The sequence below is a fragment of the Sturnira hondurensis genome, unplaced genomic scaffold (assembly GCF_014824575.4).
Source record: "Sturnira hondurensis isolate 20B ecotype Veracruz unplaced genomic scaffold, ASM1482457v3 Scaffold0021490, whole genome shotgun sequence".
Classification (NCBI taxonomy): Eukaryota; Metazoa; Chordata; class Mammalia; order Chiroptera; family Phyllostomidae; genus Sturnira; species Sturnira hondurensis.
Window position 1 is genome coordinate 571,654 of NW_028094121.1, and position 9,191 is coordinate 580,844.

Below are 9,191 nucleotides of genomic sequence, written 5' to 3' on the forward strand. Positions count from 1 at the left end.
CTTAAACCACAAAATGGAATCTTCGGTTGTGTTAATACAAATGTCACTAGTTCCAGTTTTGCCAAGAGGTCCTGGCCAGAGACGGTGCAGGTAGGCAGAGGCCAGAACTCCCGAGGGGTCTCTTTGAAATGCTCACACCCAGGTTAAAAGACCCGGGGCAAGGGTGGTGTTGGACTCGGCAGGGCCCCACTTCAAATCCAGGAGAGGTATCCTGACCCACTAGGAAGGTCCAAGACCCTGGCGACAATGCACTCTGGCTGCACAGGGCGGCAGCCGCTGCACAGTGTCACCTCGGGGGCCCATGGAATTTTGCGAGGGCCTGGCCAGAAGCCCACGGCCACCTCTCTGTCCTCCTGAGAGCTGGGGTTGAGAGGTAGTTCCAGGGACCTCAGCTCCTCAGCAAAATCTGGGGACCAGCTTCCCGGGAGGTGCTGGTCTGAGGGAGGCGGACTCAGCTCTTCCAAGGGAGAAAGTGGCGCTCAGGGAGAAAGAGGTCTGGATACCTCTCCCGGATTTGAAGTGGGGCCCTGCCGACTCCAACACCACCCTTGCCCGGAAAGAGCCTTGGGTAGCTGTTCCCGGGGGGCCCACACGTGCCCTGGCCATGCTAGGACTTGCTGAGAGCTATCTGTGCGTGAAGGGTGTCCTGCTCCACAGACTTCATCCTTCCTGCCCTGGACGGTGTCCGCTTCTGCGCGGACAGCTCTCCGGACTCTGCGCGCGCCCGGCTCTTGATGGCGCGCTCTACTTCAGCCGCCCGCACCGCGGCGCTGCTCCCCAAGGACAGAAGGGAGAAGCTGGTTCTCTTGGGCACAGCCGCGGTCCAGACCTCTGGAAAGACAGAGGAAAGAGGAAGTGAATTCCAAGTGGCTTCCTTTTAATGATGCAATATGACCATTCTATTCCTACTTTCATCCCAAGAACTTGTCACGTAGTCACATCTGCAAGGGAGGCTGAAGAATATGCCCAACTAAAACATAGAGGGAGAGAGAAGGGTTTCAATTACTAAGAGGAAGAGGAAAAGTGGAGATGGGGAGTGATGAGCAGTTTGCATCATACTTCCCTATCCCTACATGCTATGAACTTTTTACCATGTTATGAGACTCTATGGGTCTTTGCCTTTCCACTCTAGTGATATCCATCCAATTACTTGAAATGCCCTGAATATGCTTTTCTGTGTCTCATCTCCGAGACTATTCATTTTTAGTAAACATTTCTCATTTTTCTTTGCCTGCTGGAATAAGCCCAGGTAGTATCTTTTTCAAGATAAGGTATCTTTCCCCTGTAATGGCCAGGCCATGTAAGTGGGCGTTCGTATTCCTATTTGAATGAAATGCCTGTTGGTCTATGATCCTGATCCTTTTGCTAGCTCTCGTGAATTTCTGCCTTTGGGGAGCCCAAGATGTGTTTTTATTACTCCCTACCTGATGGCTGCTAAGCCAGAACTAGGGTGTGACTGCCATTTGCTGCCATTGATCTCGGTTGGATCCTTCGGCTACTGGGCTTCACTTGCTAGGCATCTTTGTTAGACTGGCTGAATTTCAGTCCTGGCTTACTCCTTGTTGTGGGACGTTGACGAATGACTCTTTAGTCAGGTCATTTCGCCCCCAGTTCTGCTCCTAGTGGGCTGTCACTTGTACCAATGGTTCATCCTGCTCAGGCTCTATCATGTCTGTCTTGTGAATAAATTTGCCTGTGTGAAGATTAATAAGGATGGTTGGTACCTTCTGTTTGAAGCCGACTGGTCCAAGATGGGAGGGGATTCTCGACTTTGTGGCATGTCGCTGTGTAACACAGGAGCTCCAAACTGGGGACCTGCGCTTATGTGTGTGATGTTCTGAGAAAACCACTGATGGGACCAGCAGATGTGGCCCTGCTGTTTATTCCTCACATTACAGGGGAGTGTGCTGACTGCGGCGATCAGAGTGGGAAGGACGGCACCCTGCCTCCAGCCTGGGTGCTGCTCACAGGGTTAGGGAGGAAGTAGCATGTGGAAATTCTACACTTTTGTGATAAATGCAGGAGCCTTGAGACACAGGGGCCTTGAGAGGGCTGGGACACCCAGATACAGACTGTTTCCTCGTTCCTTATGGCTGCTGGCCAGTCAGCCAACTGTTCTCTGAGGTCATGGAGGGGTCATGTCCTGAGTTACCCCCACACACTGGCACAGAATTCAGTTTTCATAGACTTTCTTTGGATGTAAAAATATATACCTTAAAAACATCATACTTGGATATGCAAAACCAAAACACTGAGAGAGTTACTCATTTTCTGATTTTTTTTAGTTAACAAAAAGATTTACTAGTGAGATTTTAGGAATTAATATATCACTTTTGGTATAACTTTCATTGTTCTTCAGTGAAGCAGGATTCCTATTGCAGATAAATGATTTGGTCAGCACATAATCTGTTCTTTTGTATATCAAAGCAATGGGTTAAAGCATAAGAAGTCAGGAATTCAGTCAAACCACCCAAAAACCTTGGCAATGGTTCCTTAGTTCCTTAGTTCCCTAGGGAACTAAGAGGAAGGTAACTGTAGCATTCTTGATTAGATGAAGATGCATTGACAATTTGTAATGAATTGAAGGTTTCTGACTCCAATACATCACTTAAGAGTTAGAGGCAGACCCCACCTGTGTCTCTCAGGTGCTCAGAAACTTTCCAAGTTTCACTGCCTGTATTAATCAGAAGTCACTCATTGACAAATGATAGAAATTCAGTTTAAATTAGGCTAAGCAAAAAGGGAATGTTCTGGCTGATGGTCCTTGGAAGCCTAGGCATAGTCTTCAGTCTATGCACAACTTCTTCACTAGGCACAACTAGACCTGGTGACTAATATCCATTTTCCAAATTTGTCTTTTAAAAACAAATTATTTTGGAGACTTCCAGTCAAGATGGAGTTGTAGGTAAATATGGCTTACTTCCTGGCACAACTACAGCAAAAATATGACTAGGCTACAAAACAAATTATCACCCAGAATCATCATAAAATTGAGCTGTATGGAAGTCCAACGACTAAGGAATTAAAGAAGTTACATCATACAGATGGGAAGGAGGGGTGGAAATGCTGAGAGGTGTGGAGAGGCGTGGAGACCCAGACACCAGACCCCCAGCCCAGGGTTCCACTGCCAGGAAGATAATTCCCCATAACTTCTGGCTATAAAAACCAGTGGAGGTTGGGGTGGCAGAAGAAACTGCAGGATCCTCAGGAGTCTCCTCTTAAAGGGCTCACAACAGACTTAGGACTTACGCAGACTCACTCCCTCTGCACTTCAGCCCTGGGGCAGCAGCTGGAAGGGCACTGGTGGCACACAGGGAGAAACTGAAGTGTCTGGCATCAGGATGAGTGTGGGGGACATCTTTCTCCTGGACAAAACTCCAGAGGCCACAGTGGCATTGCTCCCTTTCTGAGCCCTCCCACACACAGAATCACAGAGCAGTGACATCATACTGGAGACTTCATCAACCAGTTTCACAAGGGTTGCCCTGCCCTGGCATATACCTAAGGCTCCTCCCCATCTAACTTGTGAGCTTTTCTACATTAGGCCATGCTACTAAGACAGGGAGTCAGAGCAACTTTACCTAATACATAGAAACAAACAGGGAGGCTGCCAAAATGAGGAGATAAAGAAATATGGCCCAATTGAAAGGACAGAACAAAACTTCAGAACAAGAACTAAACAAAGTGGAGATTAACAATCTATCAGATGCAGAGTTCAAAACACTGGTTATTAGGATGTTCAAGGAACTCATTGGGTACTTCAACAGTATAAAAAAGATCCAGGCAGATATGAAGGTTACAATAAGTGAAATTTAAAAAAATTATAGGGAGTCAAAAGTGGAATGGGTGAAGCTAAGAATCAAATCAATGATTTGGAACATAAGTAAGAAAAAAGATTCAATCAGAACAAGAAGAAAAAAATAATCCAAAGAATCAAAGATAGGCTAAGAGCCTCTGGGACAATTTCAAACATACCAACATTCAAATCATAGGGGTGTCAGAAGGAGAAGAGAAAGAACAAGAAACTGAAGACTTATTTGAAAGAAGATGGACCCAAAGAGGAGCACACCAAGCCACATCATAATTAAAATGCCTAGGTTAAAGATAAACAGAGAATCTTAAAGCAGCAAGAGAAAAGAAAGAGTTACCTACAAAGGAGTTCCCATAAGACTGTTAGCTGATTTCTCTAAAGACACTTTTCAGGCAAGAAGTATTGAAAATGATGAAAAACAAGGACCTATAATCCAGATTACTTTATCTAGTAAAGCTCTCAGTTAGAATGGAAGGGCAGATAAAGTGCTTCCCAGATAAGGCAAAGCTAAAAGAGTCCATCATCACTAAGCTGTTACTATATGAAATGTTAAGGGTACTTATTTAAGAAAAATAAGAATATTAAAACTATGAACATTAAAATGACAACAAATTCACAACTATCAACAATTGAATCTAAAAAACGAACTAAGCAAACAAGGAGAAGAATAGAAGAATCATAGCTATGGAGATCATTTGGAGGTTATCAGTTGGGAAAGGGAAGAGGGAGATTAGGGGAAAAGGTGCAAGGATTAAGAAGTTAGCTGATATATAGCTGTCTATTCTGTAAATTGGTATTTACAGAATAGACAGGGGGATGTTAAGGACAGTACAGGAAATGGAGTAGCTAAAGAACTTACATGCATGACCCATGGACATGAACTAAGGAGGAATTGCTGAGGGAATGGAGGTACCAAGTGCATGAGGAGAAAGGGATAAATTGGAACTCTGTAATAGCATAATCAATAAAACATTAAAAATTTTTATTTTTATAATTACAGTTGACCCTCAATATTCTTTTATATTGGCTTCAAGTGTACAGCATAGTGGTTAGACAATTATATAATATACAAAGTGATCCCCCTAATGTTCCAAGTAACCACTTGGTATCATACATAGTTATTGCAATATCATTGAATATATGCCTTATGCTGTATTTTATATCCCTGTAACTATTTTGTAACTACCACAGATTGGTCTTTCCACTCTTTTCATTCTTCCCCACCCTCTCTTTCTCATGCATATGCAGCCATTCTTGCTCTGCTTCTTTCTATGTGTTGATCCATTCCATTTCTCGTCTATAAGAGATACTTTCCTTCCCATGGTGGGCAGATGGCCTCCAATCACATTCTCAATGCTCTTTATATGGAAGGCCAGATGCCTTTTCTTCTACCTCTAAATTTAAAAATCTGCAGAAAGAACTTTGATTGGCCTACCCAGGAACCAATCATTCTGGCCAAGGCTACAGGGTACCTTGGATTGCTGGGCCCTGTGGTTGTGAAATGGAGTGGTCTAATTAGAGCTTCACAGGAATCATACAGTTTGTGTGGTTCTGGGCAGATAGAACAAGAAATATCCTTGACATTTTCCTTTCTAATGTCTGAGAGTCACCAGTCTCAAGTGTTCCCACCAAACAGCCCAGGATTCATTTCTTAGTTTCACTTGTTTCTGCTTTTAATGTTCCAGACTGGGAATAAAAGAGGGTCTATGTAGTAGACCCAACAGGCTCAGAGGGCTACCTGGCTGGCCTGACAAGCAACCACGTAGGCTGGCCTGATCGTAAATTCCTAACTGGGCAGGTCATGGAGGATAGTCACGTCCCAGGCCTAAAGCTTCCTAGAAAAGGTCAATCTGTGTTTAAGTTAGCTCTGCCTATCATTCTTATGCATCTAGGATGACATACCTTTGAAATGTCAGAGTAATGTTCATTTCCAGATCATCTGAAGGTACATCCACTGACACCAGAGCACAAGACAACCAGACCATGAGACCACCGGCACGAGGCCACAAAACTCCTCATTGTTAGCTCATTGTCCACATGCCATCTCTATTTACTGTAAGTGTTAAGTGTTAACTACCTTATATGTACCAAATGTAAAAGAAGTATGTTTCTCCATTTCCCTTTGTATTCAATCCTAGAGATTACCCCCTTTGCTTTCTCATGACTCCTTAATCTAAATACCATGTAACCCTCCTTACATCCCCTCTTTTGACTCTAAATGCACGAAGTGAACTGCAAAACTCCCATTCTCTCCAGCATTTTCTCAACCAATTGGAATGTTGCTTCCAGGCATATTCTCAAAAATTAAGCTTAAATACATTTCTACAAAATTTTTCTGTAGGTTTGAATGTTCTTAGGGTGACAGCACTTTATGGCCCCTGCTTGCCCTCTGTGGGGATCCCCACTCCACGGTTCCCTTGGACTGCTGCTGGCACTGCTACCACCCATCTGGACCACGGAGGGCCACTCTGCTGCTCAGGCCAGAGCTTGTACTGCTCGTCTTTCCTGGACCTCCCCTTAGTGCTGTATTCAGAGAGGTGCCCATGAGCTTCTCTGACAGGGACCAAAGATTGTGCAGGTTTTTCAGGGCACAAGGGCACTCCATGAGGGCACACATGTGGACTAACATCTAACATGAAAAGCGAGCTAGTTCACTAGGCAAATTCACATGTGTTCTTCAAGAGGAAGAAGCACATTTTCTCTTTGTATAAGGGCACTGAGCCATGCCCCCAGGAGATGTGACTGCCCCCAGGAGATGACGTTTCTATTTCAGATGAGATCAGCACAGGTCTTGCTATTTGCTCCGAAAAGGGCAAGAACAGGCTTTTCTCTCTTCCATTTGCCATCACGCCAGAGGGATGCTACTACATAGTGCTGGGAGGGCAGCAGGGATCAGAGGCCCACCGCACCATGCAACGGTAATGTCTTCACGTGCTCTCCCACCGTGCCAGAGCAAAAAATAATGAAAAACCATCACAAATGTGACAGAGCTGTCATAAGCACACAGAAAAAAAATCAGCTGTGTAAATTCTACAGCCTGTTGGATTCCATGCTTTTTGAAATTGGCAAATATTTTTATCAAGATAGAAAACAAACATCAAGAAAAACTGTGAGACCCACCTCATGGTGATGCTCACCATTGCCACACCCAAGTAACCCATGTTCATATTCAACCACCCAGTTGGATTATGATGGTTCTCAGATGTATCAGAAACAGTTCTTTTAGTGTCACATGCAGCCTTATCTTGACCTTCTCCTTCCTCCCTAGAACGTGGAGAGTAGCTAGGTCTGCACACATTTACGTAAATAGCCACCACGTCAATCCCAGAACTACCATCCCAATCTGATGCTGGGTGTGGCTGGCCATGCTACACGCTTTCCTTTCTGATGAGCACTCTCATAGGAATCTGAAGTGCTGCCTGCAATTGCCTCTGTCGGCCATCCCTTTGCCTATGCTCCCCCAGCTCCTCAGACCAACCTACATGTGAACTGTGAATATGATTTGAGGTTTTTTCCCTAGATGGCCCCTTGACGGTCAGGCAGCTCAGAGAATTCGGTAGAAAACTGGAAGAGCTGCCGTCTCCCTGAACTCCAGCAACACCCAAACCCCAGTTTCACCCCAGCGTGGCCTCCCTGCAGCAGGAGTGGAAGACAATGTTGCCACTGTTGCCACCGGGAATGACCTTTGGAGTGGTGACTCAGTGAGATCAAAGGTGGCCAAACACATGTGCTCATTTCTCAATCCGTGTGTCTCACACTGCTGCCCTATGACTTTGTGTTTTTGCAGAAAGGCATGAAATTGCATAGGAGAGCTTCACAGAGACATTCTTTTGTTCTCCTTTTGTTGTTACCTTCAATAAAAGTAGATTAAATGGGGTTCTAAGCAAGGACAGGGCTAGGGTAAGAGGGAGGTGTGGGAGGGACATGTCCCAATGTGGTTACTGACTGCATCAGAGAGGGTTAGACGAAGTTGATCTAGAGATAGTGAGAACGGGGAAGTAGATGGCCTTAAACACTGGAGCTTAGATCCATCTGACTGCTCAGATTAAAGGAATTAGAAAATTGTAAAGAAAAATTAACTTCAACAATAGAAGCGAAACAACTGAGTAATTGACTTTCAAAGTGAACTGCCAACAGTCTTGCACCTACTAAACTAAATCCTTGGTGAAAAGCAAAAGCTAGATGAGTCACACCCATTACTTAGAAAAATTAGTAATTGGCTTTGTCCCTTCTTGCCTGGGAAGCTGACACATGTTGTCAGTGTTTGGTATTTAGTTTGTTGTGTCTTGCTGAAGCCTTCAGATCTTATTGATTTTTTAAACCTGAAACCACCTAAGGATTCCTAGGAACAATTGTTATTTGATAGCATCAGATAATTCAGTTAGGTTCAGCAGAAGAGAATGTACTGAATAAGGCAGGGATTAAGTGGAACACTACAAAGTCTGTCCGGAAAAAGTCCAGCCATTGTTAATATAACAAGAACAATTTGTGTGACATCGACATAAGCTGGCAGCCAAGGAGAGTGAACCGGAATGCACATGCATGAACAATGATGACTTCACTGTACTAGTCAGTGGGGCAGTGGACACTGTTGAGTGAGCATGTGTACTGCGGGGCCCTCCCGTTCAAAATGAGCAAGTAGAGCAGCAAATCTGCATCAAATTTTGTTTTAAATTTAAACATTCCTCTGCAGAAAATATTTAGAAGGCCGTAGCTATGGGCAACTGGTGATTGGCAGCTTCATCATGGCAACATGTCCACTCATGTACCACGTCTCATGAGAGTTCTTGGTGAAACATCAAATCACTCAGGTGACTCAGCCCCCTTTCAGCCTTGATTTGGTGCCCTGTGACTTCTGGCTTTTCCCAAAATTAAAATCACCTTTGAAGGAGAAGAGATTTCAGACTACAGATGAGATTCAGGAAAATACGATGGGGCAGCTGATGGTGGTTGGGAGAACTGGGTGAGGACCTAAGGTGCCTACTTTGAAGGGGACTGAGTCATCATTGTCCTCTGTACAATGTTTCTTGTATCTTATATCTTCTTCAATAAATGTCTCTATTTTTAATATCACATGGCTGGATACCTTCTGGACAGACCTCATATATAGGAAGCAGTATGGGGAGAAAAAACAAACAAACAAACAAACAAACACTGAATTAAGAGACCCAAGTTCTTGTCCTGTCTAGCTAGTACTGCTAACTAGCCAGCAATGTGACATTAAGAAGGTCATTTAAACCTCACTAACCTTATCCGTAAATTGAAAGATTCTAAATTAGATAACCCATTAAATAACAAATAAACTAACTTCTAAAATACTTTATACTCATAGTCTCATTAGAAGTATCACTAGGTATTCAAGAAACTCAGAAATACCGGG